Source organism: Penaeus monodon, chromosome 12 (genome assembly GCF_015228065.2).
Source record: "Penaeus monodon isolate SGIC_2016 chromosome 12, NSTDA_Pmon_1, whole genome shotgun sequence".
In the NCBI taxonomy this organism is placed as follows: domain Eukaryota; kingdom Metazoa; phylum Arthropoda; class Malacostraca; order Decapoda; family Penaeidae; genus Penaeus; species Penaeus monodon.
The window spans coordinates 27006375-27013874 of NC_051397.1; positions in this window are offsets into that span (position 1 = coordinate 27006375).

Genomic DNA, 7500 nt, shown 5'->3' on the forward strand with positions numbered 1-7500 from the left:
CCCCTGACGAAAAGATCCACATTGTGAAAATTTGCAAACTCTGAGTTCCCTTGTGCACTTCAAAATGCATTGGGCATTTTGTGCACATGACACAGAGGTTCCATGCTGTGGAAATTTCTCAAGAAATATAGGCTAAGATTTTGGTACAGTGCCACTGACAGTGAGGCACTCACTGTTGTAGAGGCAGTAAGAGCCTTCGACCCATACATTTATGGATGGAAATTCACTGATCACTGCACAATGGTCTATGTGTTCACCAGAAAGACCAAAAGTCCAAAGATGCCTCTATGGTGCATTGACCTGGAACATAATAACTTTCATGTCCTCTATAGTAACGGAGCTATACACCATGTTCCTGATATGATATAAGAAGCTGAAACAGCTGTGATTGCTGCCACAGAGATATTGAAGAATAAAGACCCACTGGTTTTGCATACAGAACAACTAAAGGACCTACCTGGGGACAGAATACCTACAGGGTGGATTAGTTCCTTCTGCAAAGTTACTAGCATCCTTGGCTAAATTTGAAGTTGGGAATGGGGTGTTGTATCATTTGAAGGATTCAGGTAACTGGATTCTTCGTAGGGTTGTGCCTCGTTATTTGAGATTTTCAGCATTACATCTGTCAGCACATCCAAGTATATTCAGATCATGTAGTAATGCCAAAACAATGTTCTTTTTCCCTAATATGCTCTGTTTTACTAAACAGTTTGTTAAGGCAAAGCCCAGATTGCCAGATGAAGAAAATTTATTTCCCGCAAAATGCACCACTAGCTGCATTTCCTAAAAGTTGCCCATCCTCTTGAAAAAGTTTTAGCAGACTTGATTCAGTTACCACCTACAGCAGGAAATACCATGGTGATAGTTGACCATCTATCCTATTATTAGAATTAGTACCTCTGCCTGATAAGCAAGCTGAACTTTTGCCACTGCATTCCTCGACAGTTTTGTTATAGTATTATTGCCACCATGGGGGTTGCAGCAGATGGAGGAACAGAGGGTTTAATAAAAACCTCCTGGCTTCTGTATGCAGTGTACTCCAGAAAAAACCCTAGAGTGGTAATAGAAATTTGACTGTCTTTGGGGACCAGGCTGCATATTACTGGGATGATGTTCTTCCTCAGGAGAGGTTTGCACTAAAAACCTTGTACCAGCATGTAATGGACCAGCCACTGCATTTGTCCCCCCTAACGCAAGTTGCCTTTCCGCTGGGGGTTTGGGTCCAAGATCTGGTGAGCCGGACCAGAGGGCCTACCCATCTGGAGGGGTCACCAGTTGGATGAGAAAATGCTTCCTGGTGCACCAAGGCCGATGAGAGGGGAATGGTGCACCCACCCGGTTCTTCTACTTGGACCAGGGAGAACTCTCTCCACGTGTGTTTGTCCGTGCGGGCGTCCAGTATTACCCGAAGACAGGGGCCTGGAGGTTTGGCGATGCTGCCACTGTGCCTACAGCTCTAAATTTGGTTAGACGGGTGGCTTGATCAAGGCTGGTCAAATTGGGTAGGGTCAAGCAGGCCCCTATTCAGTCGGTAGCGCATGGGCCCCGCAACTGCCATCCCGTCCCGCATAGTGGATGCGTATATGTCCTCATTACCCTGTGGGTGTGGAGATTCTGAGCCCAACTATAGCCAACTATAGGGGTGAGGAAATGAAGATTCTAATTTGTATTACTACAAATTTACAAGATCTAGCCTCTCCTGCGACCTCGCAATTCCTCTGGACATACATGTACCGAACCTTTCAGCTTCAAGGGCAAGAATGGAATCAATGGTTCCAGAATCCCAAACCAGTAGAAAGAGAAAAGTCTCCTCCTCAATCCATTAAGAAATCTTTACCTGTAATATAGAGTTTACTATAGTAAGTTTTTAGGGGAGACATGTATCAATCAGGGATCTGATATTTTTGAGACATAGCTGAAGTATGTAAATGGATCCTCGCATCACCCACACGAGATGGTAGTTTTGATAGTTGGGGTTTTCATCCAGAGAGAGGACCATCTGTGTCAATATGCAACTCCTGGGCTCAAGTTTCATGTTCTCCCACAAAACCCTCAATCAGTGTAAGGAATTGTCTTTTCCTAGATCGATGAGGTATTCTGGGAGAAACTATTAGAGGAACTAAAGAATTTTAAATCTATTGGCAGTAACATTCAAAGAAAGTTGATGGTTTGACAGTGACACCAGCTCTCCTATATGCCCAACCCTATGTGGTGCTTTCACTGCCATGGTTATGCCGTTTTAAGAAAATGGACAACCAAGGTATGTGTAAGTGTGGTAAACGGTCATAAAGGAGATGACAACTGTTCAGGTCCAATATGCTGTTAGCACTGCAAAAAAGCTCATGAACTCCATCAAAGAAATGTAAAAGGTACAAATTTGAAAAAAAAGTATTGTAATAAGGAGCAGGAGAAAGTAATTTTTTCCAAGGCAAAGGGACATGACCGTGTGCTGTTTGCACAGTCAGGTAGGTCCCTTTGCTTCTGTTCTAGTCCATCCTCCTTTCCCACCAACCCTTGCCCTCTAGTGCTTCTGACACCACACACTCTGCCACTGCCTCTGGTGAGTTGTTCCACCAGAAAAGGAGTAGGAGTTAATGGTCTATTGAGGAGACTCCTACTCCCAAAGTAAGGTCTTTGGAGCCATCAGTTAAGGCTCCAGAGGCCTCAATGGTAACAGCACCAGCTGTGCCCCTGAAGCAAAGGCTCAGGTCCATTCTTTGCCCAATGAAAGAAATCCTGTCCAAAGGAAGCCTGTGGAAACTAGTTTCAAAAGGTAAACAACCTTAAAAAGGTACTCCCAGGATCCTGGGAAGGGACAGCCTGAAGGAGTGGGGCAAACCTTGACCATAGGTGCTGCCAAACACCTTATGAAGAAGTAATCTGAAGAACTGGATACCCTAATCCAATGGAACTGTCAGAAAATTCATGCAAAGTGGGAAGAACTGCAACGTTTGATAGCTTCATGTAATCCAGTTTGTGTATGCCTACAAGGGATTATGACCAGGGAAAATCGTCCCATTCTCCTGAAAGAATTGCAAGTTCAAGCCCATTATGGGACCTTTGACAATGGACCTCATGGAGGAGTAGCAGTGATGGTACGTCAGGATATTCCCTTCCAGGCCATCCACAACACTGCAGGTGAAGGCTGTGAGAATGGCCTTCACTGTTGCTCTCTACTTCCACCAATAATCTCAACATAAATGATTTGGAAAATCTACTTGAGCAGTTTGCCACATCCATTTCAAACTCTTGGGAGATTTCAATGGTTGGCATCCCTCGGGGGAGACACTTTGTGAAACCCTCGAGGAAGGGCCTTGGAGTCATCTTTCTCAAAGTAGATGCAGTTTTACTGAACAGTGACACCATTTCCAAATTCAAACTGGGCATTCTCCAATATAGACCTATCATATGCTCACTTGATTCACAGTTGAACTTCACTTGACAGGTCTTTGGAAGACTTACATGGAAGTGACCACTTTCCAATACTTTTTGTGGAGGTGAATGGAGTGCAGAGATGCGACTTGAACATCCCAGACTGGAATCTTTTTAGATCAACTGCAGTATTGCAAGGATCCAGTGTGTTCAAGATGTTGTTAATCACTTCACATCATGAATTCACCTTGCAGCAGAAGCATCCATTCCCAAAAGTAGCAGACAGTACCATTGACCTCTGGTGCCATGGGGGGTCTGACGAATGCCAACAAACTGTCAGAGCAAGAAAAGCACCAAGGCAATTGAACCGACGCCCCAGCATTATAACCTTAATCCATTACAAAAAGACCCGAACCAAAGCCAACCCACACGCTAAAGGAGGCTAGAGGGACGTTGTGGAGATAGTATGTCTCCTTGTTTAAACTCTGGGACCCCCTTGCATGGGTATGGGACAAGGTGCACAAGATCTATGGAAAGAGTACATCCATGTCACAACCTCTCTGAAGATAGATGGCATAATCATCACAGACAAAAAGATATTGCAAATGAGCTAGCTAATCCATGGCGAGATCTTCTCTGGACATCTTACCCTGCCCATATTCTCCCTTTTTCGGCTGAACAGGAACGGCACCCAGTGTCTTTCTTCAGTAGGATTCAAGAACATCCATAAAACTTGCCTTTTTGTACAAGGAGATGGACTTTGCTTTGCAGCTCTGCCGTAAGACTGCTCCAGGAAGGGACGATATTCCATACCAAATGATATCTCACTTACCAGAGAGCTCCCAGAAGTTCCTGTTGGACTTATTCAATAGGATCTATAGGGAGGGCACAATGCCATCCACATGGAAAGAGGCTATAATCATCCTTTTCCCTAAACCTGGCAAAGATACTTCCACACAGGAAATTACAGACCAGTTTTCTCTCACCAGTGCATCTGCAAGCTGATGGAGAAAATGGTAAACTTCGGGTTTGACATGGCTGCTTGAAAGGAAACGTGGTTGACCCCATATCAATATGGCTTTAGAAAATTGAGGTCGACCACAGATGCACTTGTGAGGATGGAAACTGCTATACAGAATACCTTTGCACAGCAACGTCACATGATAGAAATCTTCTTTGACCTTGAAAAGGCTTACGATACTACTTGAAAACATGGCATACTGATAAAGCTTTATGATACTGGTTTAAAAGGAGCATTACCTACCTTCATACAAGCTTCCTTACTAACAGAGTTTAGAGTTTGGGTGGGAAACAGTTTCTCTAACCTGGAAGATCAACTGGAAGGGGTCCCATAAGGGAGTGTTTTAAATGTGACCCTGTTTGCCATTGCTATAAATGACATCATAAAGGTTGTTCCAAGTGCTGTCTCATCTAATCTGTACATGGATGACTTTACACTGTACTGCTAAGGAGGAAGCTTACAGGATGTGCAAGGACACATGCAGACTGCAATAAATCAGGTTGTAAAGTGAGCAAATTTTCTCCAAGCAAGACCATGGCTATACATTTCCACTATTTAGGAGCAAACCCAATGCAATTTGTTCAAGAGGTGAAGTACTTGGGTCTGATTTTTCACTCAAGGCTTACATGGGTGCCTCACATCAAACATTTAAAGTGAAGGCTACAAAAGCCCCTTAGTATTTTGCAGGTTCTTTCCCATCTATCTTGGGGTGCAGACTGCACAACGCTTCCACGGCTTTACCGAGTGCTTATTCATAGAATGGATGTGAGGTTTATTCATCTGCAACTCCCACTGTTCACCAGATGTTGGACTCTGTTTATAATGAAGCTCTCAGAATCTGTACTGGGGGTTTCAGCTTCACCTTTGGAATCCCCGTATGGTGAGAGTGGAGAAGCCCCCTCTTTCACTACACCGGGGGTACTGAACCTGATTTACTACACAAGACTACAAAGGATTCCAGGATCTCCAATTGGTTTTCAACCCCCTTGAGGATAGCCGATCCCATGGTAAGAGAATTAGGAATCTTTTGGAAGATCAAAATTTTAAAACTCACAAAAATGGAGGTTCTGGCGTTGGAATTCTTAATTCCCCCCTTGGACTAATCAAGTCAAGCTGGATTTGGTGGAAGGGGAGCGATCCGAAGCAGAAGTCAGAGAGACATTTCTTCAGCATATTTCTAAGTACCAAGGATCAGATGCAATATATACAGATGGTTCAAAGCGTGACAATGGGTGGGCTTTGCAGCAGTGAGCAGAAGGAAGACTGCCAGATGTAGTCTTCCTTCTGCTCTAGCCCGCCTCGATCTTCACTACAGAGTTAAGACGACTAGAGATCTTATGAACCTTTCTTTTGTAATATATTGTGACTCGTAGTGCATTGCAAGCAATCAAGAGCTTAAACTCACCACATCCAGTAGTGAGGGATATTCAAGATTGGCTTACACTGATGTCAACACATAAAGAGATAACTAAATGTTAGGTGCCAGCACATGTTGGTATGAGTGGGAATGAGCGAGCTGATCAGAAGGCTAAGGCAGCTGCCGCTCAGGCCTGTGATGCTCGTTTTCCTCTCCCACACACCGACCTGAAACCCAGCATCAGGAGTGGTTTTCGTGATAAATGGAGAGAACAATGGAGGCATACCTCTAGAAAGAAAGTGCGAGAGATTAAAGGTGACCTTGGCAGTTGGGTGGCCAGCATCCATTCCAACCGAAAAGTAGGAAGTTGTATTAACAAGACTAAGAATCGGGCACACAACAATGACTCATGGGCCGATGATGGCTAAAAGTCAGGCACTTTGTGAGGGATGCCAAGAACCATTAACGGTCGCACATGTAGTGGAAAGATGTGCAACATTCTCAGACCAAAGATATGTGTACTTCTCTCCCCCATATACACTGGAAAATGTATTGAGGGAGGATTGTGACATAGAAGGTCTTATTAGTTTCCTTAGGGAGGCTAACATTTTCAATAAAATTTAATTATGCATAATATTTATGCAATAATCTTATACACTTAGGCATATTTTTATGCTTTGATTTTTAATATATTATTTTATTTTGTAAGATATTTATTTGATAGATTTTTTAAAATTTTAAATATTTTCATATTCTTCTAACAAGGCATTCGCCGCTAAAGACCTAGCTTTTGACCCCGGCAGATAATTTTTAAAAAATCAATCAATCACTGCATTTGTTCCTAAATGATATGCCCATAGGACTAAAGAACTGGTCTACGATGATGCTGTACCACATATCTTGCGGCACAGGCTGCAGTTAGCTTGGACTGATGCTCAGGAAACATGCAGGAAAGCTTGAATGGGTTCTTCAGGAAGCATCTGCCTTTGAAGGAAATATCATTGGTTCTCACAAAAGTATTCAGACGGTCAAATACATTGTTGACCCGTTGGGAAGGCCTAGCCCGTGTTGTGAAGAAGTAAGGGCCTGTTGTATTCATGGTAAAGAATCTGTATGGAAAAGCTCATGACGTAGATTTGCAATTACTTGAAACCCTTTACTACCTAATTACATCTGTCATACAAGGCGGTAGATGATGAAACTGATCATCTAGAAACAGTCGATCCCCTTGCTGTTGCCTTGCTTGCTGCCAGTTCAGCTGAGCATGGATTGTAGTACAAAAGGAAGGATGCAAAACATCGAACCTTGTTCTGCGGAACAGTGTAGTGGTCACATTGCACTGGTCACATGGCACAGACCAAACACTAGTGATTAGTGATAGTTTGACTATATATTTTTCTGAAATATTTTTTGTCTTCATATAATGTATGGTTTGCTAATGCACATGTCATCAACTTTCAGAACCTAGTGGCTGATGTTCTATGCTAATACCAACATTGAAACCTAGCTGATCATGTTGCTTGTTCCGTTTCTTTCCTTCATGTTAATGACTTTTATGGTGAATGGTTCTGATTAGAGCATGACAGTGTTTTCCAGGTCGTCGGTCCGGCAGAACATCTTCACTCACTTTGAACAATGCATGCCCCTTTTAAATAGATATCACCTGTTTCTCGTGTCCCTAAGCTGCACCTGGCTTTACAGATCCTGTCCTATGAGAGTGTTTTTGCTGTTGCATGTACTGCTGATGCTG